This window comes from Mya arenaria, chromosome 17, assembly GCF_026914265.1.
Source record: "Mya arenaria isolate MELC-2E11 chromosome 17, ASM2691426v1".
Taxonomy (NCBI): Eukaryota; Metazoa; Mollusca; class Bivalvia; order Myida; family Myidae; genus Mya; species Mya arenaria.
This window is the reverse complement of record NC_069138.1, coordinates 53,196,027-53,205,798: the sequence shown is the minus strand read 5'-3', so window position 1 is coordinate 53,205,798 and position 9,772 is coordinate 53,196,027. Positions and strand designations below refer to the sequence as shown.

General features: G+C 32.4%; 1 long non-coding RNA gene across 1 annotated transcript; it reads right to left on the bottom strand.

The window, feature by feature from the left end:
• Positions 1 to 3,514: 3,514 nt before the first annotated feature.
• LOC128224606 (uncharacterized) lies at positions 3,515 to 8,549 on the bottom strand. Its single transcript, XR_008259506.1, has 3 exons — positions 8,392 to 8,549; positions 4,117 to 4,344; positions 3,515 to 3,714 (listed from the first exon to the last, which is right to left on the bottom strand). It is a non-coding gene; the product is annotated as an uncharacterized LOC128224606 (long non-coding RNA).
• Positions 8,550 to 9,772: the final 1,223 nt, after the last annotated feature.

The window sequence follows — 9,772 nt, the reverse complement described above, 5'->3', positions numbered from 1 at the left end:
AGGAAACATTTGAAGAATAGAAAAATGCAGGCTTATTCTGAAAACACGTACGAAAAGGTTTGCTATTTTGATTTCCAGTCACTCGTTATTTTTCGCAGCTAATGCCATTTTGTTATATCTAATTTTAAGACTTTCACACTACATGCTAATTATATGAAATATCCTTCATTATTCTACAATATCATGTTTTTAAATCCATTTGAAATCGATGACAGAGGACAAAACATATGTATTATACAGGATAGTACATGGTTGACCATGGCTTTTGGTTGATAATTGCCTAAGTGAAAATAATTGCCCTCGGGCAATTATTCCTTCCACTGGGGCAATTATCAACTAAAAGCCATGGTCAACCATATATTATTCTAAAAAATTATGCAAATCTATATAAACCCATTTATGATACCTTGAGAAATATCTGGAACGACAAGCATATTAGAATAACTGCCGGCCTGCATATACTTATAATACCATGTGACCAGTACGCATAAGTTTTAGCGAAACGCGTTGTTGATAGATAACAATGCGTGTATTGATTAGTTCTGACCAGCGAACGCCCGTTACAGGTGGGTTTTTTTCATATTAGGATCATTATGGACTGTGTATAGTCACTTACCTAGAACTGTAATGCATATTGAAACAAATCGATCAAACGTTATGTCTGGCATTTTCTAACAAGTCATGCACGAATTAGATGTATAAGCAAATACTTAAGCAGGTCATGAGCCTACTTCCATGAAAAGAAAGATGCATTAGAAAAAAATGACCAGACATTGAAAACTTTGATATGGTCATACTGTTTTGACACTGAGAAAGACTTGGAAGAGGGCATCCATTTGCAAATATTTGCAGTAGGAGAATATGTACGAGATTCTATCATTGTATCAGCTCGTTTGAGTAAATTGTTGGCCATACTTTTCGTGGCCCATTAAAACTTATGAAAGAGAAGTCCCGGTCGGAAGGAGAATTTCAGAAAGTGTTCTTCAGTAAGTTAATGACTGTATAATCAAGTTGTGAAAGGCATGTGAGGTTTCACAGTCCACTCTTAAAATTTCAAAGCGTCAGCTGAAACAAATATATGGTGAGAATGCTTAAGAGACTGTTTTGGCCTATATATAAAGTCTTTGCTTTTCTGTCTATACCTGACAAACCATTACAGGCTAGATGTTTTGGGTCGTACACGGTTGACAAAGAAAGTCAGACATCAGAATTATGTTGCAGACAACCCTAGACGACGTGAACAAAAACAATTGAGTCATGTTTACATTTTAAAAGAATACATGTGTACATTTCCAGAGATAGCTGTTTTAATAAAACACTAATCTTTTAAGATTCTGTTCCACAGGAAACATGCATGATTGGATCAGAGTATAATTGATGTTATATTGATATGTTTGATCGTGGTCAGTGCTTGTGGACATTAATTATTTTTTTATCATCCGTTAATACAGCACTTACTTAGAAACAAAATAAAAACTTGAATAATGTTTTTATTGAACCCAATCATTCTCCCATAAAATAAAAGAATGGACCAACACGGCCCCGATTCCCATATTGATTTACGATTGCATAGGCAAAGTGTGGGAAAGCGCAATGTGTATGATCTAAGTTGATTATCGCAAAGGATTCTGGCAAGTTCCACTTACCGACCGAGCTTACAGCCTTTACATCACTTAATGAATTATACCAGCATATTGTTATGCTATCAGCGATCAGGATTAATATGCAATGTGCAAATACGGTGAAATCTGGCCCAAATATCAAACATCAGTAAAATTTCAGCCCCAACTCATTGCACAACATAAAATAAAAGTTTTATAGAATTAATAAAAATCATATTAATCAATTGTTCCTTATGAACACGTGTTTTTTTCAAATAAAGTGTTAATAAAAACATTTTATTACTATTTCAATGAAACAATAACTTCAGAACTAATTTTAGTACTTGGGTAATTGTTAAAAAAACAACGAGTGTACTCAAAATCACTTTGCTGTATAATATATTAGGCCTCCGAAGTAAAGCATATTAAAATAGCACCTTAAGTCCGTCCGTTTGTCCATCCGTCCGGATTTTTGTGCCCGGGCTGTAACATCGTCATGCAGTGAGGAATTTTAAAATAACGTGGCACATGTATCCGGTTTATAAAAACGACCAACATCCTTAGCTAAAAGGTCAATGTTAGACCTGGAGATGTTATCATCGTACAATGCTGCATACATGCATATACATTATAGTTGATCCAGTACGGCATGTAGCATTGTCATGCACAGAATGATTTGGCACATGTGTTCAGTAAATAAAGGCGATGTGTCGTATGCAAGACCCATTACTCTCCCGCAAAATTCCAGGTCACACTTTTAGTTTAATCATTATAGAATGCAGCATATACAGTATAATTGGTGGTTTCGAGGCTGTTACTGTAATGTGCGAGGTATTTTAAAATTAATTTTCACCAGTTTCATAGAAATACATAAAGATGTGTCGGTGCAAGACCCGAATCTCAATCTTTTATCGCATAACTCCTCCACACTTGAAGTCGTACATAACGAATACGTGTTGGTGCAAAAGGTGTCCCTTCCTCCTTCTTACACTTAACGTCATCTTCCTGAATGTAGGTATATAAGTAATTGCATACTCCATTGAACTGGTTGGCACATTAGGGACATTCGTAACTTACTATGGCTGCTCTTTTTTAATGTTGACAGAGGTATTAATCAACAAATGAGAGAATGCGCTTTTCTAAAATGTTAAACAATATAAATTTCAAATAGTTTTTAATGTTATGTGGTAAACTGAGTTATGATTAGACCTAAACATTTCGTGATATTAGGGCCTGGTCTTGATGGTTGTTACATACACATCGATAATGCCATCATCTAGTTCTGCACACACAATGGCCATATTCAGAAACAACATGGCTTTTTTAATCGATACGCAGAAGCCAAGTTGACCATTTAACCTGTATTAAAGTATTTTCTTTCATGCTTTCATTTCATGTTGATTGACAGGGCCAAGTCCAACTTCTAGTTACAAACGTTAAAATAGAAGACAACCGATATCATAACTTGGTATAAATGATTATTATAAAAAAATAATTTAATAATTTTTCATTTGCAGAACCTTATGCCATAAATGTGCTAATGAGTATATCTACATTCATTCAAAATGACAAATGTCAAAATATGTTTGATATACTTTGAGAATACAAGCTTTCTGGGCACGAGACTTGAACAAATTAAGTTGGCTGTATATGCAAATAGCATTGGTGAAGGTCCTTTAATGATACAAACCACAATGATCTGGCAGAAAATTCAGTTCGTTACATTCTTAAATAATATACTAGTAAATTATATAAATTACACAACACTCGAAAACTATTGCACTGCCTTAATCTATTCAATGTTTTGAATTTGATTAGACTTCTTCACATAATTGTGGTCAGTGATCACAATACACTCATTTTTTAAACACATAGTTGTGTTCAATATTTCATGTGGTTTAACAAATATAAGGAATAATGAATATTCTTTATTCTTGGTATATACATGTCCATGTTGTTACTTATTTGAAATAACTTTTATAAAACTCTTAGTAAATAAACGTGCTTGTTGTTAGAATGGAGTAGTTTGTTTCTGTTTGTTAGTTGAATCTGGCCGTTCCCCCTGTCAATGGTGTGTCACCCGGTTGGCATGAACAGTCAGCATGTACTGGGCCTAATTGGAAAGAAGAAACAATATATGGGTACTGCTATTTAAAAATGCAATACATTAGTATTCTACCTCTATATGAAAGTTATGCAGTTTTGAAGATTATTTTGTGGGTAATAAATGAAAATATTACAATGAAAACTTAAGACACAAGCCCAGCAGTCAAAAATAAACATAGATAAGAGGCACCACGCAAGGGCCCAAATGACAATGAACTTTAGACACAAACGTATAAATACCACATGCCCAAGTACAAAAACCTGAGACGTGACGGACAACACACTCATTAAAAGAGCTTTACCGCTAAATGATAGGATGACCGCCTCTTTCCTGATTAAGCATCCATGCTTTTTACAAGTAAATTTAATAACTCTGGGTATCTGTATAGTAAAAGAACTAAATGTCAACCTTGATCCAATTCGAATAGTCCAATCATACATGGGTAGTAGCAGTATGTTGCTGTTTCATCACGACAAGTAACGCTGCTATTGGATAGTTTTTCTATTTGCGCCTTTGCTAGACAAGTTCCCCATTGGTATAATCCTCCATAATGGGTGGACGAAAAACAGTCATCATTCCCGGATGGTCCAGATGTTGCATTACACACCCCATTGGTTGGTTGTATAAATACTGAAACTAAACAATAGAAAGATATCAAGATGTGAACCACTACCGCTTTAATTTGTTTCTTAAATATCGTCTGCGTGGTTTTTGTATGTTTGTTTTGTATTTATTTTGGCGTTCAGGCCAAACATCTGACGTGACATTTTATCACTAGTTGTACAAGTGAACGTTTAAACAAACTTCTGAGTCGTGTTCCGTAATTTCGAAATATCAAGGCATCAGTCGTGTGCACCCCTTCATCCTACGTATGTTAGCAGTTCGGGAACTTATCGGTTATTTTCTCATTGCAAAGAGCTCAAAGCCTTCAGCCGATTGTTATTGCCAAATGCTTTCTTTTATGTTATATAAAATAATGTATGATGGGAATTTTTCACAACCTTAAACAATACGTAACTAGTAGAAGTAGGGACACAAGTAAAGCAGTATTTGTTTCCACTCCAATAAATTATTAAAACTTTTCTAAAAATCTTGCTCAGATGAAAAAGGAAGTTTTATGCAAAAATTACTATACTATGCTATGATAATAGACATACTAGACTTTCAAGCCAAGTCGTAGAAGTTCATTCATTTTTGATACACTGACGTAAAAACTACAACTCTTTTGAAAAATAATTTTAAAATATGGACATATCATTGGTCCAAAATATATAATGTTCATTAACCATTGTCTGCTTTTGGTGCTATGTTAAATACGTTAAACATAAAGAAATGCAAATTAATTTGAAACAACAAAACATATATTGCAATAAGACTTGTCTTGTACAACGTCTAATGTTTTCATGTGCAAAGATATGTAAATGTTTTTGTGTTTTTTTAATTTATGTACAATTTATGTATGTGTGTATGTCGTTTTATTGAATATAAATGTTCAATGGTATATTTGTATATTGTGTTACAGAATAAATGTACAATAGTATATATGTATGTTGTTTTACTGAAAATCAAAGAGTGTTCGTTTAATTAGGAAACAAAAAATCTGATAATTTGATATACTAACTGGAGTTTTAACTGTATCTCTCCAATGATAATAAGGTAGTTCCAATTACAAGTGATTCTTTAAGATAAAACGAAAGTTCAATTAATTTATTGTTGACATTTGATAACTACAGGAATGTGTACATTGTAGGAGGCATAAAATAGCATATTTTAATAAACTTTTCTAAGATCACATAACATGGACATATTCAAAAAAATGGAATTCGTATTCAATGTGTAAAGACTTTGTAAAGAATTATAAACAAAACAATATTGTTCTTCACGAGGCGTTCGAATACTGACATCAGTCTGCATTTCAAGTTCATGTAGAGATATTCAAATTCCAGGCAAGTATTGAAGTATTGAAGCATAATTTTCAGCAAAATATCTCAATACTTAAAAATAACAATTCTTTATACAAAGCTACAACGGATCTTTTATGGAACGTTACCAATCAATATTGCTATATCGTTTTTAAGATGTGTTAGGTGAAACTAAACAATGAGTTGAGCAAACTTCAACATAACAATCATGTAACACGCTATTATTCTATTTTACTTTAATTATTATTTCTATCTTACGGGTTAACACTGATGAATTATGTTTTTTTACTGGGATTGATAGGTCTCATTACAATTGTCAAGGAAGACAACTAATGGCATATTTTTTTCTAGATACTTTTCAAGAATTTCGTAATTTTAATATCCATTTAAAAAGATGCAATGTAATTATGTATTTGTTGCATTTGATATAGGTGCTTAAAGAGTTTTATTGACACCACAATAGCTTAGCAATACATGATACATAACACTTGTAAATTGCAAGAACTATAATATGGCTTAGTATAAAGCCAATTCGTGTCCTCGTGTCCGCTTTTACAATTAAAACTTTGGTTGTTACTTAGCAAGGTTTTAAAACACCATGTCTTTTAATGTTAGCTCCCCTCGACGACACCAGACGAGGATTATAATATTAAGAAATTTAAAGAACACAATCTAATACATGTTTACCTTCAATGTTAGGGGTAAAATAATAATGATATATTCACAAAGTCAATCAGAAATTATATTTGCAGGCATTGCTTTAACACCTCTCATATTGCCTATAACAGCCTGTAACTGCTTGATGAAGTGGCAGTTTTCCTTTACATTTTATAATCAGATTGTTTTCATATTGTGTTTAAATGTAATTAAGGTCCTACGTATAATAAAATGAACGATTAATGGTAATTAGTGACAAGCAATAGAATATTAATGACGAATTATAATTGCTGGCACGCACTAATGTTGCGACGATTAAGATGTATACTGAAAAAAACCCACTTTAAATCCAACAATCAATCAAAACAAACAAAATGAATTCACCTTTACATTACTGTATGTTCTTGTGAAGTGAACATGCAATTATTGATCACATCGACCGTGTTTGCCGTTTGAAGTTGCCATCTTTGTCTACATTTTGTTCATAATTCACTATATAAATCAGAGATTTTCATCAAATTAAAAAACAAAACAAACAAGGATAGTAACAATTAATTGAGGATTGTAGAATAATGTATGTAAAATGTCGACCATATCGTTGTTTTAATGTCGTTTTAATTACGTCCAACGGCTTGGTATGCAGTCCGTATTTACCATTGATCGAAGATCATCGTTTTTAACCTTGCCTTAGAAACAGTTGAAAATTAATCAATAATTTAATTTTGTATTCAATGTAAGTTATTTTCTCCTGTATTACATCGGTGTATAAATTGTTAAACATCATGTTAAATAATAAAGTTATGACAAACGTTGTAAAACCACTCCTGTTGCCGCTCGATACAGCTTTGCTGAAAACTATTCATAAAGCGATGATATCGTTGACAAAATATAGCTTGTTAAGTATATTTTATGCAATCATACCGAAAGAACACAGTTTTCGTTCGATACATCATCATCATAGGATCCAGATGTTAACAAGTAACTATATGCGGTTAGAAAGAACTACGTTGACTCTCTAAATAACTTTCAAATAACAACATTTTCTCATAGTTTTCCATGGGGAGTATCATTCTCGATATTTTTCTTAAGAAATGCACTATACTTAATATGTTATGTTGACTTTGGCTTTGTTTTCGAGTCAATATATATAGTTGCCTGCAAAAATGTATACGTTTTTTTCCCTCTTTATAAATATATGCATTATAACAAACATACAACAGACCGAAAGTATATTCCAAATTTAGCGCGAATATGACATGGACCGCTGACGTAATAAAACTGGTGAGTGCTGCTTACGCTTTTTGCATAGGCGAAACATTTTCGCAAGGAAACATTATAAGCTTTGTTTAAAAAACACATTAAGAGCGCCTTAAAATTATTGAATGGTAGTATAAAATGTTCGGTATAATATAAGACATATAACGCAACACTTTGAGCTAAAGCCTCGGTCCGAATACACTTTCGAGTGCTGACTTGCTGGTCATTAAGTGTCATATAACCTGCAGTGATGTGTCATATTTTTAAATGTATAATTTATGTTCATATTTTAACTAAGAAATATAATGTTTAAACATTTTTAAAACTAATTTATCATACACCGTTTTTTCATAAAATATTTCAACAGAAAGCTTAATTATATTGATTGAAAGCAAAAGAAGATTAAAAGACCATTGGTATTGACCGATCAAATGGGCGTCATGTCACTAACAAAACTGACAATATTTCATTCTAACATCCTAGTGTTAGATTTATGTGAGAAATAGAAGCTTAATTTTCTTTACCTTAAATTTCATTCGAAACACCAAAAGGTTCTGGAATTGCGCATGTGCCTAGTACTGCTTACAAAGCGATGTGCGTCGTCCATGTTCTTACCTCATAAGCATAAAGCGAATGAGTAGTCGAGATAGTGATACCGTTGGTATTGTCCATACATTTTGTTGTTTAATTCTCTATTTATTTAACCCTAAAAGAGACTGTGCCTTTAACAAATATATTTCTCAATGCATTACTGATTGCATTGATTTTTTTGATTTTTTTTATACGATACGAACTTTACATTAAAGACTAAAATCTTAATAGAAGATCACATGAATATCATGTTTACCTATCAAGAGTATTCCTTGAAAAGCAGCTCCTTTCTCCATGGCCGGCGTCTGTTTAAGTTTTGGATAATTTACAACTACATTATAAGAAGTGAATTTATCACGTGAAATCAACGTAGCGATGCGCTTATTCAAAAACAACAGCAAACAAACAAATCTTGAAATTTTCAAAGGTTATCTATCATGAAGTTCAAGATCAAGTATTCAGTTATATACACGTATCGCCACTGTAAATAATATTTATATTTCTTGCTCTCATTATTTACGTTCAGATGCAATTTATAATGCAAAATGCAATTATAAGAAATTGATAACCACATTTGAAAAAAGAAAAACATATTCACGATCAATCTAATTATAAGATTGAATAATATAACACACCGCAACCACAGCGTTTGATATGCCACATAACAAACGATGATTTTACACCTAACTTAAAGCTGCACTCTCACAGATTAAATGTTTTCACAACTTATTTTTTTTTGTCTTGGTGCTGACAAAAAAAAATAGATCGCAGATTATTATATTTAAGTTAAAAACATATTTTTCTTAAACCGTAAGCTTTTAGCCATAAAGCATTAATTTTCGAAAGGAAATAAAAAAATCTGCGATCTGATCTTTTTGTATGCAGTATTTTATCACTGGTTTGCAGATATTTACGCCCCAAAATTCGGCTCATTCCATGACAAATAAAAAAAGTTGTCAAAACGAGTGTAGTTTTAAGGGTAATATCCAATTTTTTGGACAAACACGAACCAAAGCATCGAAGAAGACGAACAATAAACCGATGTGGCTTTGGCATTCAGTTCGCAAATGGTTATATCGTAAGAGTTTGTTCGGAAGTGGATGATTTTGGTTTCCGTGTTCAACTCATCACTCCTAATCTGCTAAAAGAAGGATTAAGGTGTCATTAGGCATAGATATAACCCTTTATTATGTGTTCAGGTATTTTGATTATACACATTTCATAAAATGCATGCCAGAAGTAACGTTTCTTGGGATTATGTGATGTCATTCACGAATCTTGAAACGTATTTCGGTATGATATGTTTCTACAATTAACCTTTGAATTAATATTCAGAGTGTTTGACATTGGTTTGACGCGTGGCCTTGTCAATGCGTCAACTATATGCTTCAATTCGTTGTATTAAAAATGTTATCAGTCTTTGAAATCTTTGTTAACACTGATTTTCAAATTAACAATAATATTTACAATAATTGCATTTATTACGTTATCATTTATCTAATTATCTGCTGCATTTGATCATAGAGCAGAGCTTACACCGTCACAGATTGAGTGGTCAGTAAAGATGAAAATCTTAATTTTATGAATTGGTAAGCTATGTTGTTTTTATGTTGTTCTTACCATTGGTGTTTGTTGTA